Source organism: Podarcis pityusensis (assembly GCF_964106645.2).
Source record: "Podarcis pityusensis genome assembly, chromosome: 4".
Lineage (NCBI taxonomy): Eukaryota > Metazoa > Chordata > Lepidosauria > Squamata > Lacertidae > Podarcis > Podarcis pityusensis.
In genome coordinates, this window is record NC_138027.1 from 104,283,473 (window position 1) to 104,306,757 (window position 23,285).

The following is a 23,285-nucleotide window of genomic DNA, read 5'->3' on the forward strand; positions in this document are numbered from 1 at the left end:
AAGACTCCTAGATCCTTTTCACATGTACTGCTCTCAAGCCAGGTGTCCCCCATCTTGTATTTGTGCCTCTCATTTTTTTTGCCCAAGTGCAATACTTTACATTTCTCCCTGTTCAAATTCATCTTGTTTGTTTTGGCCCAGTTCTCTAATCTGTCAAGGTCGTTTTGAAGTGTGATCCTGTCCTCTGGGGTGTTAGCCACCCCTCCCAGTTTGGTGTCATCTGCAAATTTGATCAGGATGCCCTTGAGTCCATCATCCAAGTCGTTGATAAAGATTTTGAATAAGACCGGGCCCAAGACAGAACCCTGTGGCACCCCACTAGTCACTCTTCTCCAGGATGAAGAGGAACCATTGATGAGCACCCTTTGGGTTCGGTCAGTCAGCCAGTTACAAATCCACTGAGTGGTAGCATAGTCAAGACCGCATTTTACCAGCTTCTTTACAAGAATATCATGGGGCACCTTGTCAAATGCCTTGCTGAAATCAAGGTAGGCTACATCCACTGCGTTCTCTTCATCTACCAGGGTTGTAATTCTGTCAAAAAACGAGATCAGGTTAGTCTGACATGACTTATTTTTCAGAAATCCATGCTGACTATTGGTGATCACAGCATTCCTTTCTAGGTGTTTACAGACTGTTTGCTTAATGATCTGCTCCAGAATCTTCCCTGGTATTGATGTCAGACTGACTGGGCGGTAATTATTTGGGTCCTCTCTTTTCCCCTTTTTGAAAATAGGGACAACATTTGCCCTCCTCCAGTCTGCCGGGACTTCGCCTGTTCTCCAGGAATTCTCAAAGATGACTGCCAGTGGTTCTGAGATCACATCTGCCAGTTCTTTTAATACTCTTGGATGCAGTTCATCTGGCCCTGGAGAGTTGAATACATCTAGACTAGCCAAGTATTCTTGTACTATCTCCTTAGTTATTCTGGGCTGTGTTTCCTCTGCTGAATCATTTGCTCCAAATTCTTCAAGTCAGGCATTGTTTTCTTTATCGGAGAAGACTGAGGCAAATAAGGCATTGAGGAGTTCAGCCCTTTCTGTGTCCCCTGTTTGCATTTCACCATCTTCTCCTCTGAGTGACCCCACTGTTTCTTTGTTCTTCCTTTTGCTACAAACGTACCCATAAAAGCCTTTTTTGTTGCTTTTAACCTCTCTAGCAAGCCTGAGTTCATTCTGTGCTTTAGCTTTTCTGACTTTGTGTCTACACGTGCTGGCTATTTGTTTGAATTCCTCTTTGGTGGTTTCCCCCCTTTTCCATTTTTTGTACACATCCTTTTTTAATCTTAACTCAGTTAAAAGTTCTTTAGATAGCCACCCTTGCTTCTTTAGGCACCTTCCATGTTTCCGTCTCATTGGTATTGCCTGACGTTGTGCTTTTACTATCTCCCTCTTAACAAACTCCCAGCCATCATGAACTCCCTTTCCTTTTAGTATTACTGTCCATGGGATCTCACCCAGCACTTCCCTAAGTTTTATGAAGTCGGCTTTCTTAAAGTCAAGAAATTGAGTCCTAGTATGCTTGGCTGCTCCTTTCCGCTGTAAACTTCAGAAGAGCATGATCACTCGCGCCTAATGATCCTTCCACTTCTACCCCACTAACCAGGTCATCAACATTGGTTAGGACCAGATCTAAAATGGCTGTTCCTCTTGTTGCTTCTCCCACTTTCTGGACAATGAAGTTGTCTGCAAGGCCAGTGAGGAATCTGTTTGACCTTATGCTCTTGGCTGAGTTTGACATCCAACAAATATCTGGGTAATTGAAGTCCCCCATTACTACTATCTCCCTTCCTTTTGCATGCTTGGCCATCTGTTCCAGGAAGGCATCATCTATGTCCTCCGTTAGGCTTGGGGATCTATAGTAAACTCCCACAATGACGTCACTGTTATTCTTCTCTCCCTTAATTTTGACCCAAATGCTCTCACTTTGGCTTTGAGGTTCTAAATCTTGGATCTCTTCACAGGTATACACATCCCTGACATATAACGCCACTCCTCCTCCTTTCTTGTCTGGTGTGTTTCTCTGAAATATATTGTATCCCCCCCATTATTACATTCCAATCGTGGGACTTATCCCACCAGGTTTCAGTGATGCCTATTATGTCATATTTAGTTTGCTGTACCAAGAGCTCAAGCTCATCTTGTTTATTTCCCATGCTTTGCGCATTAGTGTACAGATATTGAAGTCCATTAATCATTCCCCCGTGTCTCTTATTTAAGGATTTTTTCCTCCCACCACTAGGTCTGCGTGCTGTTTGCTCCATTTGGTCTATGACATTTGGATGATCATCTTCATCAATTGATAGACTCCTACCTTCAGGAGCACTGTCTCCCTCCCCCACATTAGTCAGTTTAAAGCCTTCCTGATGAGGTTTCTGAGATATTTGGCAAAAACATTTCGCCGAACCGTTGTGAGGTGCAGCCCATCGCTTGCCAGAAGTCCATCTTCAAGAAACTGCAGTCCGTGATCTAAGAATCCAAACCGTTCCTGTTTACACCATTTGCGAAGCCAGCTGTTCACTTCCACTATTTTTCCCTCTCTCCCTGGGCCACGTTGTTCAACTGGGAGGACAGATGAGATGACAATTTGTGCATTTAATTGCTTCAATTTCCTGCCCAGAGCCTAGTTGTTTCTTTTGATCTTCTGGAGGTTATTGCTTGCAGTGTCATTGGTTCCCACATGAACCAAGAGGAAGGGGTATTTGTCAGTGGGTTTTATGATTCCTTGCAGTCGTTCAGTTACATCTTGGATCTTAGCCCCGGGGAGACAGCACACTTCCCGAGACATCTTGTCAGGCCCACAGATCACTGCTTCTGTTCCCCTCAGTAGGGAATCCCCTATCACCACTACACGCCTCCTCTTAGCTTTGGTCGGGGTTCTTCCGTGAGCTGTCCGTTCCAAGGTCGCCTGCACATTCCCTGAGGACTGACTTTGCTGCTCGTCTTCATATACCTGATCGACTGTAATGAGGGCGAGATCCTCAAATGGAGTCTGCTCTTCGTCTTCCATGCTAGGGGAGAGGACCTCAAAGCGATTGTGTATTTCTAAACAATCAGAGCGAACCCTGGGCCTCCTACTTCTTTGAGTCACGTTTCTCCATATATCTGGCTCCTGTGTTGGTGAACTAGCCTCCTTCTCAGGGGAGTCCCCTGTCTCCTCCTTGGTGGAGACGATGTGCTCTGTTGCTTCCAAGAAGAGCTCCCGCTCTCTAATTCTTTGGAGCGTAGCTACACGTTCCTCCAGTTGCTGGACTTTGTCTTTTAAGAGGGCAATCAACATGCAATTGCTGCAGGTAAAGCTGCCTGCAACCTTTGGCAAGATGGCAAACATTGCACAGGAACCGCAGGCGACTGCAGCTGTTCCCCCCCTCCATCTTGAGAACGTGTCATTGGGGTGGCTACAGTGGTCCTCCATCATAAAAAGCGTGAAGACAGGACAAATAACTCCCCCACAAAAAAAACCTAGGTCTCCCCCAACAAACGTTTGAGACTAGCTCCCCTAAATCTCCTCCTACGGGAGAAACCTGCCTCAACAGAAACCCTGCCCCCTCTGACCTTTGCACAGGGAGAGCAGCTAATCAGCCACAAAGAAACACACACACACAAGAAAACCCTTTTTGCTCCTTCTTCAACTGCTGCCCTGCAAGGGAGTGCTGGAAAAAAATATAGACGATGGTGGGGAGAGAGAAGCAGGTAAGAAGGCAGCGGCCCAGAAATGGCACGTGGGAACGGGGAGCTGACAAGAACGGGTGACTGCACGTGAGGAAGAGGAGCGCGCGAGGAGGGCTGGAAAAAGCAGCGGCCAGCTTGGGCACCACAGGGAGGGAGAACCCCAGGCCACCGCTATAGGAACTGGCCGGGTGAAGTAGATGCAGAAGAGGGAGGCGGCAGCGGAGGCGGCGCTCAAGGGTTCACAGGAAAGCGGAGAAGGAAGCAGGGAAAGGGGACGAAGCGGGAGAGGGCGCTCGGGCGTTCGGCCGCCTCTCCCAACCCGGCGCGCAAACCTGCCTGTGCAGAAGGGGCCGGCGGGCAGCGCGAAGCTCGCTCTCTGCCAGGGTCGCCGCGACCGGCCAAGCGGCAATGACGACTCGGCGCGAGGGAGCTCCCAAATTACACTCTGAGCTCAAATTACACTCTGAGCAAATTCTGGTGCATTGCCCTGTGAACTGACTGTCCCACTGTTTCCCACGGACAGTCCCAACATTCCCATCATGTTTTGTTTTCAAGCTACCAGTTTGCAGCTGCATTGCATCCATATCGTAATACTTGCCAGATCTCCAACAGCCCCGCAAGATCTTGTGAGAGTTCCCGCGGCCGGCAAGAGAGTCGCCCAGAGCCCAGTAGGCAATGTGGGGAGCTTAAAAGCTCTCTCTCTTGCCGGGGGGGGGGGCAGGAGAGGCCCACTCAATGTGCCAGGTTCAGAAAGGGTGGGAGGCTCACAGCCAGGGAGGGGCAGTTCTGGGGGTTTTCCAACTATACACGATTTCAGCTTTATGTGCAATCCCTGGAACGTAACTCCCATGCAAGTTGTGAGTTGACTGTAACCTTTCCTTCCTTTTTTTTAAAAAAAAATATTAAAGTGAAGCCTCCATTGATCTAAAACCTTTTTGTTGTTGTTCTGAGCCTCCCACTAGCTAGATCTTTATTATGGGGAACACTATACTAGCTTTTCAAATCTAAAAGCCAAACCTTCCTTTTTGATTCAGAGCTCCTTCCTCCACTAGCTATGTCTGTACTGTGTGTGTGTTTAGCTCTCCAAACATGGGGTTTAATCCAGGTTTCTGGCTTACTATGCCCTTTCAAGTCTTCTCTGGAAAAGGAGAGGGAGCTTCCTTGCTAGGATAGAGCTGAAAACTGGCTTATTATCACCTACAGGCTTACTAGCTTCTGAAATGGAGGTTTTTACAGGCTTTTGCTTATTGTGCTCTTACCAATTTGAGGCAAGCTGATATTACTAAGCATTTTGGTCCCATTTGTGGGCTTCTCACAGGCATCTGATTGGCTTCTTGGAAAGAGGAAGCTGGCCTTGATGCCCCTCTGGCCTGATCCATGAGGGCTTATGGATGGGTGGTACTTGCACAGGCGAGGAACTGCACGTTGATTTGAAACAAGCTGCCCAATATTTGGCTGCAAATCTCTAATACAGAAAAGATGGGTTTGTGTTCCCATTCGCCTTTGCAAGCAGGAGCAATAAGAGGAAGCAACCCAGTATTTCTGCAAATAGATTGCAATGCAAACTGTGGTGGGACTAATCCAATTTGCCCCTCTCTAGGCTGGTACCGTAGACATTACAATGGCAGAAAACTATAAAGGAAAAACTAATTAGTATAATAAACTGATTAATAGAAAATAATGTGGACTCTTCAAATTCTTTCAGAAATAATTTTTGGTACTTGAAAAATGGCCAATTAGGAAATGACAAAGAGAAATGAAATGCAAAAGGGAAGGCGGGGGGGGGGGGGGATCCAACTCCTGGCAGCCGGTAGGATACAAGTACCTTCCACTTGGGTTGATGAGAGTTACATGTGCCATTTGGGACGACAACTGCTTTCCACTTTAGTAATTAGCTGCATGTTCAAGTCAGTCAACTATATATGAAAAAATCTATTTTTGCATCCTAGAAAATATGAGTACCATGAAAGTCCCTGTATTTTTCATACACAAAGGTTTAACATGCCACTTTTAAAAGCTGTAATTTGTTTTATAATAATTGGAACAAGGTCAAGAGTTAGGAGACTATTTTGGAAATTAACTGCTAAATGGAAAGTGAATTGGAATTCATAGATCAACCTAGCATTTTAGACCATCTTGCCTAATGCAGTTTTATCCTTTGACAATTCCCTTCCCAAATTAATATCCCTTGAGAAGAAACACAGGAAGCCCAACCAAGTCACAGTCCTGCACATGTGTCCATGTGGCCTTCACGCTCTCCAGCCTACGCATATCATGGACATGTTCTCTTGAAGGGAGGCCATCTTCCCTGTCTCATATGGGAGCATTCAAGAGCTTGCCTGAATGCTGAGCCTTCTACGTGCCCTCTGCCACGGAGTGAAGACCCTTTCCCAGAAGGATTGCATCTGTGAGATGTAACTGGGAAGAAAGGGCAAAAACAGAAACGTATCATGGAGGGTTCTAGCAAAATATTTTGTATCTCCTGACATCTCAGCCACGGTCTCCCAGCTACAGAAAAGGTATAACCTTGCAGAACATTGAAGCCTGTTGTTTGGCAACACAGGTTGCTGTGGCAACACAAACCGCTGTCCTCTCCCTGGTTTACTCATAGCTTTGTAACCAGAATACCAAATTTTAAATTGTAAGCATCCTACATTGACATGACAGCCATGGAGAAGGCATGGAAAATCACTAATTCATAATAGTATACAGTACAGAAGAAGGTAGACATTTTTAAAGGTTAAAATTTGCTTTGAAAACAAAAAAGAAATCTCTTACCACTTTCAAATTTACAACTAACTGATTCTTTAACAGCCATGACGCTTCAGTGGATTGTAAAGACTATAACAGGATACAAAATTAATTGCTGTGCTTACATCTGTTTGTGCAAAACACAGCAAGATTCTCTTATAAACCATTGTTACATACCTGTTTTCTATTTCATTAGGAAAATAGCAACATGTTCATTCTTGTCTGTGTGAGGAAAATGTTGAGGGGATGTCAATACTCCAGTGAGCAGTAAGGCTAGTTCAGGCACGCATGTGCATGCTGCTTGATTTTCCAACATTTGATGGCTGGTAGTAGAGTGAGAATTGACTCCAGTGGAAGATAATTACAATGGAGGTAATATGAAAGCAATATGAAAGCGCTGCCTATAGATCTGTGATGGCTCATTCACACATGCAAGCTATCACATTATAATGAACATGTATGTGTAAACCAACCCATAACACAGCTCTGGCACCTTGCAGATGTTCTTCCAGAGTAGCGACTGCTTCAGGGAAAACTGCAGGAAGACAGAGGGATGACCTAAATTTGCTCAGGCCTTCTTTTAGTCACAGGGATGGTCAGTTTATTTATATGCCACAATTTTTCATAAATAGATTGTACTCCAAGCTATTCACAGAAAACAATATGACAGCAATCTGAATGCATAACAGCACATTCCACAAAAGCCATATATTACCTCCATATAAAAATGCTAATGAGAGCTGGTGCTGCATAGTGGCAAAGAGGGTAAGCTATGAAGCACAAAGTCCCCATTGCAATTCTGGACTCTGTAATAAGCTTACTGGGAGGCATTCGGCAACACAGACTGTCAGCCATCCCTACCCACTACCTGGAAGAAAAAAACCATGGTTAACATTACAAGGTTGCAATGTTATAATACAACCATATAATGCATGCATGGATCATTTGAAAGTGTTATACAATTGCAATTATTATTATGAATTGTAAGTAGGGGCACACAGGCAATTTGGCCAACTTGGTTTTCAAATGTTTCAAATATTTACAGAGGGAGATGGATAAAAACAAACCAAGTGAGGCTTGTGAAGAAATTTCAGGGGGAGTGGGATAGGGTTTGGGTGACATATATTCCATTTATTTACAAAAAATATTTAGAACACACTCCTCACCCACAGAGCCCTCAGGTTGTTTTGCAAAAGGCATGAAATAAAATTACTCATGCTGAAACAATACAGAAGGTGGGATAACAGAAACTGACTTCCTTCCCCTTCTGTGGTTGATGGTGATATCAATACTCAGTGTAAGAGAGCAATGGTCCCTGACCAGTTTGGCCAATTTTGTCTTGAACTGGGATGACAATGCTTGACTTGCACTTTCTAAGCTCTGGTGCTGCAGAGACAGCTCCCTCCAGCTCCCCATGCATTCCTTAACTTTATTAATGGACCAAAAAACCGAAGTTGGATCTTGACAAGATGGAGGTACTGTGGGTAAGTGGCTGCATCCAGGAATCAGATGTTCAGCCTATTGAGGTTTAAGTCCCTGGGAAAAAGCAGGTACATAGCTTGTGTTCCTGGATCCAGCATTTTCACTTGCTGCCCAGATGGCATAGAGTGCATTTTACCAGCTTGGGTAGTTTTCCAGCTTGTTATCTCAATCAACCACTAGGTTTCTAGTCTTTCTCACTCTCTCTTCCCAGCTGAGTCTGAAGCAAGACTGGTCCCAGATCTGGTGTTATTAATGGGACAACACCTCCAGGCAAGGGAGCATGTCAAGCTAGTGGTATCTGTGGCAATTGGCCACCTGTACTTTTTGTTCATACAAATAAATAGATTGGGCTAGAGCCAGGAACGTAACTTCAATCCAAAGCATATTTGACACACATGACTCCCCCCGGTAGTTTGTTAAGGGTGCTGCGAACTGTAACTCTGTGAGGGGAAAGGACAGGATTCTAGAGATTCTTTGGGGAAGTCATATGCTTAAAATGTATAGTTTAGATCTACCCTAAGAGATGACTTTGACCATTGAACCATCTCTTTTTCTACTGAATTTCATCTTACAGAGACATATCAATAGCTGAGAGTGGACTCCTAAGATAACATCAAAACTAAGCCACCAGCCCTATGACAATAGCAGTAAGTCACTTAACAATATAATGTTACCAATAATGTCAGTTATTTACACCCACATTAAGGACTCAGCTATACATCTGCAAATAAAACATTTTAAAAGTGTTGTAAAGTGCAATATACAAATGTGACACTAGATGGTGATAGTGAGCTATGACAAATTCAATGTATTTTTCAAAACTTTTTTTAAACAAGCATTTTCACAGCATTTTAAATATGTGTGTAGATTCCACCCAAGTCATTGACTCAGGAATGCATCTCCTTAGTAACAGCATCCAGCCATGCCTGATGAACAGTACTATATTTCTACATGCAAACACAGTCAAAATCTCTTAACACAAAGTCATAGTCTGTTTATTTATGTCCCACATTTTCCAGAAATGCTCTCAAAGCAGTTTACATAAACAAGTCTAAGTACAGTAGCAAAATAATGATATATAATAAAAAGTATAGTAATACTATAACATAATGCTAAAACTCCAAAACCTAACAGTTAGTATACATAAAAATGTAAGTGAGCATAAGGCTCACCACTTTGTCATGTAGACACATCCAGTATCTTCACATCCAACTATAGCTACAGAGCTGATTACCTCCTTTGTCTCAGATGACATCCAACTTTCTTTTTTTTTAAAATATAATTTTTATTAACAGGCCAATCAAATCACATTAATTCCAAATCACATTAATTCCAAATTATACAGCCAGATTTTTAATTTTTTTGTTGGGGGTACCCATACATCAAGCTCCGAAAGGGGACCAAATATCACGCATGTTGCTGCTTTAATTAAACAGTTCTATCCAGTTCTGTCCAGATAGTCTCTTTGTTACTTTCCTCATCTTCTTGTTGTTATCAAATATTCCTTTCTTTGCGATCTCTGATAGTCTTCACAAGCGGGTTGAAAACAAACATCCTCTGTGTGGGTTTTACACTCTCCAAAAATCATATCACATAAAGAACAGATGCCATTTCCACACCTCCGAACATTCCTTCCGTCTGTCCGTTAATTTCCCCAGGCTTGCCAAACATATCTCCGGGGGCTCTGCCAGTTCAAGATCACATACTGATAACCATACATTCACATTCCGATGACCCTGGTTCTCCTCCCCCTCGTCTTTCTATAGGCAAGCCTGTCTTAGCGAAACACCATTTGTAACTGTGTCATAAAACTTTCCATTCCCCGGTGTTTCTACCAATCCTCTCTTTGATCATTTCCACACAGTTCTTGATCTCCTGCTTGTGATTAATAATTTGCAATGATTCTTCTTTCTGGAGGGGAGGCTTACTGATACTCACATAAGATAAAAAAAATAAAAGTTTTTTCCTCCCCCCCTTTCCGTTTCATTCCAACGTACCAGTCTTTTAATGGTGATTCTTCACTTGATTTATTGTTCAGCCCATCACTCCGCTCACAGAGATCCATTAATCATCAGTCTTTACTCCCAATCTTCACTTGATGTATGTGCATTAGCTTCTTTCCAATTATATATTCCGAGCTAATGCGAACCAGTGCGCGAATTAGAGACAGCGTCCGGGAGAGCCGGCCTCACTCGAGGGCTTCGTGCCAAGTTCCCACACCCCCTTCTTTCGAATCCGGGGGTGAATTATGGACACCGCTAGCAAGGCAGTTCCCCCCATTCCCTTGGGGGTGCAGGGAGGCTGCATACTCCCATCACAGCCTCTTAATTACCTCGTGTGGGTCAGAGAGATATTATTGTTGGCCATCTTCCAATGTGCCACCTGGTGGCCCTGATGACATCCAACTCTCAGCTGGACCCCAACTGTTGAGGCCAAAGGAAAGACATACTGTACTTTTCGCTCTATAAGACGCACCTGACCATAAGACGCACCTAGTTTTAGAGGAGGAGAACAAGAAAAAAAATGTTCTCTCCCTCTCTGCTCAGCACTTCTTCAGCAAAGCAGGAGGAGAAATGGAAGGGGCTCTGTTTCTCCTGCTGTTTCGCTGAAGGGGCACTGCGCAGCTCTCCCTCTCTGTGCAGTGCCCCTTCAGTGAAGCGGCAGGAGAAGCGGAGCCCCTTCCATTTCTCCTCCCACTTCACTGAAGGGGTGCTGTGCAGAGAGGGAAAGCTTCTCCAGCGAAGCGAAGCCTCCTGAGCACAGCGGGAGTGCTACCGATGCGCTCAGGAGGCTTCGGGCGGCTATCCCTGAAGCCAGGAGAGCAAGAGGGATCGGTGCGCACCAATCCCTCTTCCTCTCCTGGCTTCAGCGAAAGCTGCGCAGCCTGCATTCACTCCATAAGACGCACACACATTTCCCCTTACTTTTTAGGAGGGGAAAGGTGCATTTTATAGAGTGAAAAATACGGTAAATGTCTCTCTCTTAAGGTATTGTCCATTTCGGTTTCTATGGGGATAGGGATGGTGGTCTGGTTGCACCACACCTTCAAAGCTGTCCTGGAGCTTCACATCCATTGTAGCAATTCCGGTGAGCAGTCCAACCTAACCTAATCTTCTGCTAAATCCTCATTGAACAGAGAGTGCAAGTCATGTTGATTTTTGGCAGTGCTGAGTCCCAAATCACTGCTGTGCTGTGAAAAGTGTCAGCTGAGATCTACTTTGTAACTTGAGACTCTGAAAGAGGCCAAGAGCTGCCATTTCAAATCCCACGCTAGAAACTGCCCACAGAATGGAAATAATAATAATAATAGTAATAATAATAATAATAATAATATATTACTTATACCCCGCCCATCTGGCTGGGTTTCCCCAGCCACTCTGGGCGGCTTCCAACAAAAGATTAAAAATACATTAAAACATCAGTCATTAAAAACTTTCCTAAACAGGTGTGACATGGTCCCTGGCTGTGCTGTTGTTCCATCATGTTAATGCAGATTATGCTGATTATATTATTTCTGCCCTGAATTGAAAGATATAAATTGAGTTGTAGTCCCCTGGTTTAAATCATGCTGACCAGCAGTCCACCATAAATCATTCTCTTCTGGATGTACCTACTAAGTGTGGTCAAAAATGTTCATGCGGGGGGGGGGTGGTCTTTTTCTTTGGTAATGAGTTGCTCTACCAAGCTCTTTTACCCCAAGCTAATTAAAATGTGAAAGTTTTAAAAAAGGGAGAAAGCCTTCTGTGCTTTAGGTATTCATTAGGAAAATTTCTTTCCACGTTCTTTTATTTAGGAATATTTAAAAGCTTCAGGAAATTGTTTTGCAGACATTGACTAGAGCAATACATCTTATGAGTTAAATGCATTCCAAGTACAGTAAATTGGAAAATTATGCACGCATTTCACTAGGCCTAAGCATAAATAGTAGCTTTGTTTAGTACAGGGGCTGAGCTTATTCCTCTGTAACTGTGGATATAATGCAGAGATGGCAAGAAAAAATAAAGAACAAGTGCTCACATTAATAATTGTTAACTGCAAGATAAATTTAATAGGAAAATGTGGAAGATTTAGAACTCCCAATATCTAATTATTCATTTTCTGGATATTAGAAATATTTTAATGGTTATACAGAAATATGGGATGCCAATTTAAAGCAGTTTCAGTCCTACTCCTGCCATATTACTGGCAATAAATCTGAGATGGGTATGCTAATACATTATTCCCTGGCCTCCTGCAAAAAAAACCCCAAAACCCAAACCCAAAACCTGGCCGGCCAATCATGGGCATTCTGAAGAAGGAAAAGCTGTACAACACATTACAGGGGATCTAATAGTCTGGGCATATAATTCCACCATTGAAGCACTATGCTATGCAACAGGCTACGTTTCAATTTGCATACTGTTTTCACAGTTCATTTGGGTGGCAATTTTTTCTTTCTTATTTATTTTGCTGAATGTCATTTTAAACTGTTACAAGTTTATAGCTGATGGGAAATTAATAAAAGCTGGTGTCTTGGGGGCATTCAGGTGCCTAGCCTTTCACCCTGAAAGGGGTGCAATGTGGGGGTACTCTAAGCAGCCGTGTAAAAAAAGGAGTGGCATTTTCCATATGCTCCATGAAGATGTGCACAAACACAGGGGCTCAAAGCACCAGGTCCTGCTTTTTATGGCAGCCTTTGAGGAGGGTCTTATGGGGCCAACCCTAAGGGTGAAGATCCACACAGGCTCCTTCTCTCCTCCTCCCCACCCACTTTTGCGAGCGTCCCTCTTCAGTATCTTGTGATGCCCCTTCATGGGGCAGTAGTTGGAAACTATTAAAAAGTTTGGGACCTGTGCAAACTGCCAGAGTCTTATCTTGGGTCATTTTAAAATTCTTCACATTTTACACATTCAAACAGCCCTTAGACACTTAATTATAATTTTCTGGGTGATGATTCAGGTTGTAATCAATGTTCAAATTAAGGGAAGAAATAAAGGGACCCCTGAATGAAATTCAAAAATCCCATCATCCAGCTCTCATGGTTTTGCTCTCAATTTGCTTCAACAGTAGCTAAGGAAGCTGCCACAAAAAGTACCCTCCAATTTGTACAGTATTGCTTACTATTTATATATCCATGTGCATGGCACTGTACAAGGTAACATACGCAAACAAGAAAAGATCCTTCTGTGAGGCACGAGCTTGCAATTAAAGTAACATTAGGGGTGGGGAGAGCAGGGATACAGATGATTTGAACAGAATCAAAGGCAGTTGCCCATGTTGTCTAGGGAGGATGACGATGGGCTGCACCCAAAGGCTTAAAGGAGGAGATAATGAGGGCCCTGTGTAGGCTACACCTGCAGAAAGATACAAACACAGAACAAGTTACTGAGTGCACTGTTCAGCTTGCTGAGAATATCAAGGTTTCTATCTTTTCTGCTTTAAAAATGAATGTTTCTCATGCTCATCCCTGTAAAGGAAGAGAGTCAGAAGGTTCCTTTGGAAATTTCAGAACTCAGAGAGATGACTGTGAATGTCAGGGACTGGAGTCATTCCACGTCATTCCTCGGGGCTAAAAAACCTTTTCAGAATACACTACGTAAAATAAGAATGATGCAATTTGCCTTGAATTTGCATAATATTACAAAGATTGCTGAATTCATGTTTTCTTGGCACATAGTCCTGTTTTTACAATTGTGTTTCTTATTCTCCACCAAAAGGTGAATTTCTGAGAGATAAACAGTATGTGCAACTGCATTTGTGTGCTTGAATCATGTATGTGAAACTGCACAACTTGGCTTCAAAGCTTTAGAATATTCTGCTAAATGGTAGAGATGACACAACAGGATTCAGGAATATTTTTCCCCATTTGCTCAGAGAGGAAGCTTGAAATTAATGAACCCAAATTTGCTGTGAGCAGCAGAGATCTGCATCCTGTGGAAGTAAGTTACATAAGATATACCGTATTTTTCTCCCCATATTTGGGGGGGGGGGCTCAGATTTAAGAAAATGGCCCTGACACTATCCCTGTATAAGACGCCCCCTAATTGTGACATAATTTATTAGGGGGAAAACCTAGTCTTATACATGGAAAAATATGATACTTTGTGTGAATAATTACATCCTTTTGTCTGTTTTGAATCCTGCAATACTGCTTGACTCTGAATTATATAGTATTATGAGAGAGAGATTCTTTCTATCATCTTTCTCCACAGGCTCTCTGTATGCGCTCCCTGGGCCACAATGGGGCAGTGGATCTGTCTGTTAACCAGCAGGTTGGTGGTTTGAGCCCAGGTACAGATGGCTGTGAGGACATGGGTGGCACTGTGGGTTAAACCACAGAGCCTAGGACTTGCCGATCAGAAGGTCGGCGGTACGAATCCCCGCGATGGGGTGAGCTCCTGTTGCTCGGTCCCTGCTCCTGGCAACCTAACAGTTCGAAAGCACCTCAAAGTGCAAGTAGATAGATAGGTACCACTCCAGCGGGAAGGTAAACGGTGTTTCCGTGCGCTGCTCTAGTTTGCCAGAAGTGGCTTAGTCATGCTGGCTGTACGCCGGCTCCCTCGGCCAATAAAGCGAGATGAGCGCCGCAACCCCAGAGTCAGTCACAACTGGACCTAATGGTCAGGGGTCCCTTTACCTTTACCAGTGTGGTGTAGTGGTTAAGAGCAGTAGTCTCGTAATCTGGGGAACCGGGTTCGTGTCTCCACTCCTCCACATGCAGCTGCTGGGTGACCTTGGGCCAGTCACACTTCTCTGAAGTCTCTCAGCCCCACTCACCTCACAGAGTGTTTGTTGTGGGGGAGGAAGGCAAAGGAGAATGTTAGCCGCTTTGAGACTCCTTAAAGGGAGTGAAAGGCGGGATATCAAATCCAAACTCTTCTTCTTCTTCTTACAGATGGCTGTGGGCAGGATTCCTGCATTGCAGGGGGTTGGACTAAATGGCCCTTGGGGTCCCTTTCAACGTCCACAATTCTATTATTCTTTTCTGTATGATTGTACTAACCTCTGTCCAGGTTCCCTCCCTTACTCACATTTTTCACAAACTAAAAATCTTACATTGTTGTAACCTTTCCTCACAGGGAAGTTGCTTCAACCCTTTAATTGCTTTGGCTACACTTTTCTGATCCTTTTCCAGCTCTACAATTTCTTTTTTGAGACATGGCAATGTGAACTGAACACAGTATTCCAAGTGAGATCACCCCAAAGATTTTCATAACAGGTTGACAATATTGGCAGCTTTTTTTGCAGATGACCTGGTTCTAATTGTGGAAGAACCCTTGGAAAATATGCCAAGGGTCTTAGAAAAGATAGATGATTTGGGGCAAGTAGCAGGTTTCAAACTAAATAAAAACAAAACAAAAGTTTTACTGAAGAATATGTCAGAACATAAGAAAAATGAATTTAAGTCAATAACAGATCTGGCGATAGAAAAGAAAGTGAAGTATAGAATCATAGAATCATAGAATCATAGAGTTGGAAGAGACCACAAGGGCCATCGAGTCCAACCCCCTGCCAAGCAGGAAACACCATCAGAGCACTCCTGACATATGGTTGTCAAGCCTCTGCTTAAAGACCTCCAAAGAAGGAGACTCCACCACACTCCTTGGCAGCAAATTCCACTGTCGAACAGCTCTTACTGTCAGGAAGTTCTTCCTAATGTTTAGGTGGAATCTTCTTTCTTGGAGTTTGGATCCATTGCTCCGTGTCCACTTCTCTGGAGCAGCAGAAAACAACCTTTCTCCCTCCTCTCTGTGACATCCTTTTATATATTTGAACATGGCTATCATATCACCCCTTAACCTCCTCTTCTCCAGGCTAAACATGCCCAGCTCCCTTAGCCGTTCCTCATAAGGCATCGTTTCCAGGCCTTTGACCATTTTGCTTGCCCTCCTCTGGACACGTTCCAGTTTGTCAGTGTCCTTCTTGAACTGTGGTGCCCAGAACTGAACACAGTACTCCAGGTGAGGTCTGACCAGAGCAGAATAGAGTGGCACTATTACTTCCCTTGATCTAGATGCTATACTCCTATTGATGCAGCCCAGAATTGCATTGGCTTTTTTAGCTGCCGCGTCACACTGTTGGCTCATGTCAAGTTTGTGGTCAACCAAGACTCCTAGATCCTTTTCACATGTACTGCTCTCAAGCCAGGTGTCCCCCATCTTGTATTTGTGCCTCTCATTTTTTTTGCCCAAGTGCAATACTTTTCATTTCTCCCTGTTAGGATTCATCTTGTTTGTTTTGGCCCAGTTCTCTAATCTGTCAAGGTCATTTTGAAGTGTGATCCTGTCCTCTGGAGTGTTAGCCACCCCTCCCAGTTTGGTGTCATCTGCAAATTTGATCAGGATGCCCTTGAGTCCATCATCCAAGTATGTAGGGGCATGGTTAACAGCCAGAAATATAAGTATGGAATGATGTAAAAAGAGATATGGAGATATGGGGAAGGATGAATTTATCCATGTGGGGAAGGATCTCTGTGATAAAAATGATTGTATTGCCAAGAATGTTATTTCTTTTCCAATCAATACATGTGGTCAGAGGAGCCGAACACTTTAAGCAATGGAAAAAGGATATTACAGAATTTGTCTTGCAGGGGGGAAAGTATAAATTGCTAACAGATGCTAAACAAAGAGGTGGATTCTTCATGCCAGATTTAAGATTATATTATGAAGTGTCCTGTCTCTGCTGGCTGCAGGAATGGATACAGTTAGAAAATACTGGTGTATTAGATTTGGAAGGACATGACAATAGATTTGGTTGGCATACCTAATTATGGTATAGGAAAACAAAGGTTCACAAGGGATTTCAAAGCCACATTATAAGGAAATCAATTTACCAAGTATGGGATAAATTTAAGAATTTGTTAGAATGTAAGACACCTTGGTGGCTTTCCCCACTGGAAGCGATATCTCTAAAAAAGGAAAACATGAAAGGAAATTGGGCAACATATTAACAGAATATGTTAACAGAATCAGAAAATCAGTTAAAGTTGAAGGAATATTCAATATTCAAAGGGCTTCTGGGAAATGATATACAATGAAATGAAAAAAAAAGTTTAAAAATACGTTTGTTTAAAAAACAGAGGCCTTTTTACTAGGAATAATAGGAGAAGAACCAAAAGAGACTGTTTATGTATGCGACCACAGCTGCCAGAATGCTACTTGCCCAGAAGTGGAAAGAAGAGAATGTCCCAATGAAAGAAGAATAGAAGACTACGATGATAGACTATGGTAAAATGGCAAAATTAACCGTGAAGATCAGGGACCAAGATGAAGGAAAATTTAATCAAGAATGGGAAAATTTTATAGATTACTTTAAAGAACACTGTAAATATGTGGAAACATTAGCAGGATTGTTGTAACATTTATGAATTGAAGGTAAAATTAGGATGTGAAAAAGAATTTGAAATTAAGTGAAGAAAAATAATTAGATGCAAGGAAAATAAAGGGGGGGGGATGGAAACCAGGGGCATGGGGGAAGTCAATCAATGTAAATTTGGAAATGATATGTTAAGAAAAATTGTTGTTATTAGAAAAATCAAAAATAAAATATTAAAAATAAAATATAAAAATATAACATTTGCAGCTTTATGCACAGGCCTTTTCCTAATGATCTCCTTTTTCACAGCTGGAATACCTCCCACAGGGGTCAAGGGATCGGCCATCACCACCCCAAGACGAGCTTGCTACTCAGACACCACCAGTTCAGGCCACATGGATCAAGTTCATCTGAAAGAAAGAGAAGTATTTATATCCATGACTAATAGATTAGATATATCACTATCCAAGTTACATATACAGCTGCTAATTAAACTTTTTTTAAAAAAAAAAAGTTTAACTTGAAATAGCACACATTTTGCTTTTGAAATCTTTACAAGCTATGTTCAGTTTTGAAAATTGCCATGGGCTTTATGAGCATGGAGAGGAGGAGGAGAAACCGACACACAGAACCACAGTCCTTGGGAAGCTGTGCAGAAGTGTCACTACACTGGAAGCGAGTCTGGAAAACCCCGTTAGAGGTTTGAAGAAGGCAGAAAATGAATTTCCTAAATTCAGTTGGTGCTTTGTTCTAACACTATTTGCCTCAGTGGTATGAGTGTTGACATTTTAGTATATATAGTCTTTTATTATTTCTTTGGGGAAGTGTAATACTGGAAATATTATTAAGATTTCATTTCACAAAGCCACCTTGGAATAAGGTAAATATGAAGGTGTTGGCTCCTTTTTTGAAATTGAACTGGCTGTTAGCAGGCAACACACATAGCATTACGACCTTATATAAGCCAGACAGCTTCTTTCTTTTAAACTTAATGAATGTTACAGCCAGTAAATAATGCGTATAATTTCAGTTTGGGTAGATTGTTGTTACATCTTGTTATAATATGATATATTGTGTTTTATTGCTTTGTGTCAATGGATGGAGCTGACTTGGTTTCCTCTTCCCTTAATCCCAGTAGAAATAGTGACTGCAGTCCTGGGGATCCACATGTCAGTATCAATGGTTGGACTGTGAATTATAAGCTAAATTAAATGTGCATTCAGATGCACATCCGAGTCAAAATCTCTTGATTTATTAGGATGAACACAAATGGACTGACACTTTCATGGAGGCACCAGCCTCTCGCCATTGTGTTTGCTCTGAACACATGAATAGGCCTTAAGGAAGCTGTCTGCTCCTGCTGCATTACTTTTAAAAGGAAAATCCAGCCTATATTCTCATGCGTTTAGTTACAAGTTGACCATTTGCTTACCTGAGTCTGGGAGAGAGTGACTGGCCAAAAATCTCCAAAGGAGCTTCAGATGCCCTCTGAGGGCATTCATGGGAATCTCTTGATTGCACAAAGCCTTGATTATGCTTAGATTTTGACCCTGCCTTTCCATTGCTTCCAGACTGATGGGCACTCAGTGACTGGGGCTTGTGGGGCTGGGGCTGGGGCGACAGTCGAAGCCCCACTGGCGTTGCTGGACAAACTGATGCGGCTGCATGTCAGATCACAGGGTGCAGCACCTTCTGGGCAGCCATGTTGTAGCACTGAAGAAGGGCAGTGGAGACAGCAGGGGGCAAAAGTGTTATTGCCAAATGAATCTGTACTCTTGCAAAGGGCATTCAAATAATGACCTCACTTTGGTGCTTCCTCCTCCTCCTCCTCCTCCTCCTTGGTTTTAACCATTTTTTGTAAGCCATGCTGAGAACCATTTGATCACGGGCTGTATAAAAATGCTGTAAATAAAGAAGTGGTTTGGTTTCAAGGCCCTCTTCATATGCCTGTTGCTCTTTGCTGCTTGCTCACAATGATCGTGGCAGACATTTAAATCATGGCAATACTTATTTTTGAATTAGTATGCCTTACTCTAAAAATATAAATCTGATATTGTGGGATTGGAATGACAGGAAATCTGTGCTGAATCATTTCTCAACAATGATGTCCCTTATTGTTTAATTTCAGAATTGCCATCATAATGAGAGAGAGAGAGAAAGAAAGAGAGAGCGCGCACTGGGAGAGCCTTCTGTGACTCCTGCTATTACACCATTAATACGTACTTGTATGCTCCTTGTTTGATGTCTCCATGGCAACAGAAAGAGTATCCATGAGCTGGCAGTACACTTAAAAGCCAATGCCTATGATTTCTGACCCTTTAAAAGCCTCTCTTCAATATTAGAAATATACCAGTGCAAGCCATTAAAAAAAAGAGACTTCCGTATATCACAGGATATATGGAGCAGCATTCCGGCTTCTTAATAAGTGGGCTAAGAGGAAATTACTGAGGTCTTAATCTTACTTTTCATGTGAGCAGATCAGAAAACAGTGTCTTGGATCTGATTCTATGAATTGCTGTAGAAGAAAAGCAGCAGCTTTGGACCCTGGGCTCTTGCTGGACCCTGACAACACCCAGGGGAGGGTGCATGAGGCCACGTTAAGTGGCACCTGAGAACAAAATGCTGCCTTCTTGAGCACTTCCAGTCATTCCCCCAGCCCAGCCCATTATTCTGCATTCTTTCCTCCTGCTCTCCACTTTGTTTCAACTCTAGGTTCTTTAGGGCAAACTGCTCATTCGAAATAAAGTGTACATAAGGCAACATTATATGGAAAAATGTGCTTATTTGGAGAAATTGGCACTAAAGTACTGATGATTTCTGGTGTATTGACTTTTTTAAGCAAGCTGATGTGAAATTTGAGATTGGAAAAATGCAAAGCTCTGAGAAACTCAAATTGATGATGATGATGATGATGATTTATTTTTGTGCCCCACCTGTCTGGCTGGGTTGCCCCAGCCACTCTGGGCAGTTTCCAACATAATATACAGAAACAATCAACAAGAAGTATGTACACCCATAGGACACATTGTGCTATATCAAAAGATTCAATTCCTCCATTAATGGGCAGCTCTTATTTCCATTGCTGAGAATAATTTTTTAAAAAGAACTTCATAGCATGAGCTAGAAAATGACCTGTCCATGTGGACTATATGGAACTGGCAGAAATGACTGGCAGAATCCGAGACTAGGGAGAAGAGTCGGTGGAAGAAGATTGGAAGAAATTCAAAGACTATCTACAGAATTATTGTAAAATTAATGAATGTTAGAATGATGTTGGATAGAAATTAAGTGGTTTCCAGCTGTAATGCTTTAAGGGATTATGAAAAATGGGTTGTTAATAGGTAAAAATTTAACGTTACTATTTTAAGACTAAAGATTAGGATAAATAAAGAGGGTAAGGATTTGCTGAACCAACAAATTGAACTGGAATACAAAAAAGGGAGGTATGAGGAGGTCCGGGAAACAAGCTAAAGGAAAACAAGTAATGGAAAATCTGTGTGTTTTTAATTATTTTTATTTTGTATTTTTGTTATTTTTTTCATTTTTATTGTAATACTTTAAAAAAGCTTAATAAATATCTTATAAAAAAAAGAAAAGAAAATGACCTGTCTATGTTTCTCTTGCTTGATATGAAAAGACTTAAATCTGGAGCTAGAGTCCCATTTGTTAATGACAGCAAGGCTAGCTGGAGTCAGTGGGAGTGGTGGTCTGGGGGGCACCACGTTGGCAATAAAGTAAAGGGAATAACAGGCAAGGACACAGGGCTTGAGAACTGGGAGGGATTCTTCAAGTCAAGCTGCTTCCCTTGACTTGAGTGGCAGAGGATGGGTTATGGACACCCCACTGAGCTTGATTAGGATTTGATGGCAAAGTGACATTCCCTGCATGTCATTTCCCACAACCTCCCTGCAAGCCTTTCCATCTGCCTTCCCCAAGCTGCTGCTCTTCATATGGTTTTTGGACTACAATTCCCAACATCCCTGCCCACTGGCTTTGGCTGACAGGTTTTGGCCGACAACTCCAAACTCCGAGATCACAGGCAGCAAAACCAGTCTTCAGCACACACACACACACACACACACACACACACACACAATGTAGAATGGCTATAAAATGGCTACCTTTCTTGAATTTAAAATGGCATCGACAATACAAACCTCTCATCCAGCTGGAACACACACCATAATGAAGATTCATAGAAGTGAATCTCAATGCAATTTGCTATGGGGATGAAACTGAAACTCCATTTCTTGTAATTTTCAGGGGAAGGAGGAAACAGCTCATAAAATCAAGTTTAATTTCTTAGAATGAGAGACTGGAGATTTCTCTGTTTACTCTGGAGCCTTTTAAAAAACCCAGCACATGTCTTAGTTTATTATGTACTCTCCAAATAACATGCTTTGCTCCTTCATTTGTAATCATTTTATTTAAAGTGTATGAGAACAGCATTATGAAATGATCAGTGCCAGTTCATATACAAGTAGGTCTCTCTGTAAACCAAGTTTATTTCTTTTTCTGAACCTGAACTTTCACTGATAGATACATTTTGCTGCTGTTGCATGAATGTGCACTACGGATTTTTTAAAAACAAAAAACTTCCATTCATGCTAGTTATTTTCTTTTTATTATGGACTAAAAAGTGTGATGGTTAATTTAGATTATTTTTCACAGAATATATGAGAATATACTCTACACATACCTAATATGGCTTTATCTGAAGATGTAGTTAATACTGCTGGTTGGGGCATATCTAGGTACTTAAAGGACACAGGAACAGGTTCATAACACTCCCCTCCCCTCTGGCAAGTTAATGAATTCTTACCAGCACTGTGCTTTGTATTGCACTCAGACACCCTATAAACAGAACTTTAAAGAAGTTTTAAAATAAAGAAAGGAGCAGAAATCCAGGGCCTCCCACCAAAGATCTGGGGTTCCTGGGACAATCCCTAATAATGTCCCCTGATAGCTATTTAAGTGAGGAACTGAGAAATCACATTTAGATTTGTGCGTAGTCCTGCTAAAATAGAAATCTAACTCTCCACCGTGCTGTCACAAATACCTCAGAGGCCGCTCACCAGCAGCAGTGGCCATTGTGCCCTGATATAACATTGCAGTAGCCACGCCAAGAGGCACCGGCCATAGGACAGGGCAAAGAGCTATGTAAAACCACTGAAACTCTCTTCCCATCCACCCAGAAACATACTCAACTACTCCCTCACATTTCTACGTGAAGAGAAAGTAAAATTTTCTGTCCCTTTCTCATGATTCTAGAACTTCAGGCCACACAGTGAAGGAGAATGTAGGAAAATTTAGAAAGTCCTTCTTAGATTACATAGCAGGGGGAGCACGGACTTCGGGCCCCAGGGCAAAATGCAGCCCCCTAAGTCTCTCTATATAGGGATGCGGGTGGCGCTGTGGCTAAACCACGGAGCCTAGGGCTTGCCGATCAGAAGGTCAGCGGTTCGAATCCCTGCGACTCGTTGAGCTCCCATTGCTTGGTTCCTGCTCCTGCCAACCTAGCAGTTCGAAAGCACGTCAAAGTGCAAATAGATAAATAGGTACCGCTCCGGCGGGAAGGTAAATGGCGTTTCCTTGCGCTGCTCTGGTTCGCCAGAAGCGGCTTTGTCATGCTGGCTACATGAACCAGAAGCTGTCTGCGGATAAACGCCAGCTCCCTCAGCCAGTAAAGCAAGATGAGCGCCGCAACCCCAGAGTCGTCCGTGACTGGACCTAACAGTCAGGGGTCCCTTTACCTTTACCTTTAAGTCTCTCTATCTGGTCTCTCACACTCTTCATGTCTAGTTTTTCCTTGGCTGGAGGGTGCCCTGGAGCTCTCCTAATGCCTCTTGGGTGTGCAGAGAGGAGGCTGGGGGGGGGGGTAGAAGCAAGCCTGCTGTACTTGAATTACACCCCCTCCATCTTTGCTTGTGGCCCTGTCCACTACTGGCATGTTTATTTATTTTATCTCTTTAAAGCTTTATATCCCACTGCTCACCATGCAAGACTCAATACAGTTTATAACAACGAAATGTGTTCCTGGAGGCTGGGGCTGTCAATGACTACTAGCCACGAATGCCCATTGCTTGG

The 23,285-nt window shown here is 42.7% G+C and overlaps 1 long non-coding RNA gene across 1 annotated transcript; it reads left to right on the top strand.

Moving 5' to 3' along the window:
- Positions 1 to 1,124: 1,124 nt before the first annotated feature.
- LOC308475677 lies at positions 1,125 to 3,326 on the top strand. The gene is made up of 3 exons (XR_013985366.1): positions 1,125 to 1,605; positions 2,186 to 2,370; positions 2,692 to 3,326. It is a non-coding gene; the product is annotated as an uncharacterized lncRNA (long non-coding RNA).
- The last annotated feature ends 19,959 nt before the right edge of the window (positions 3,327 to 23,285 follow it).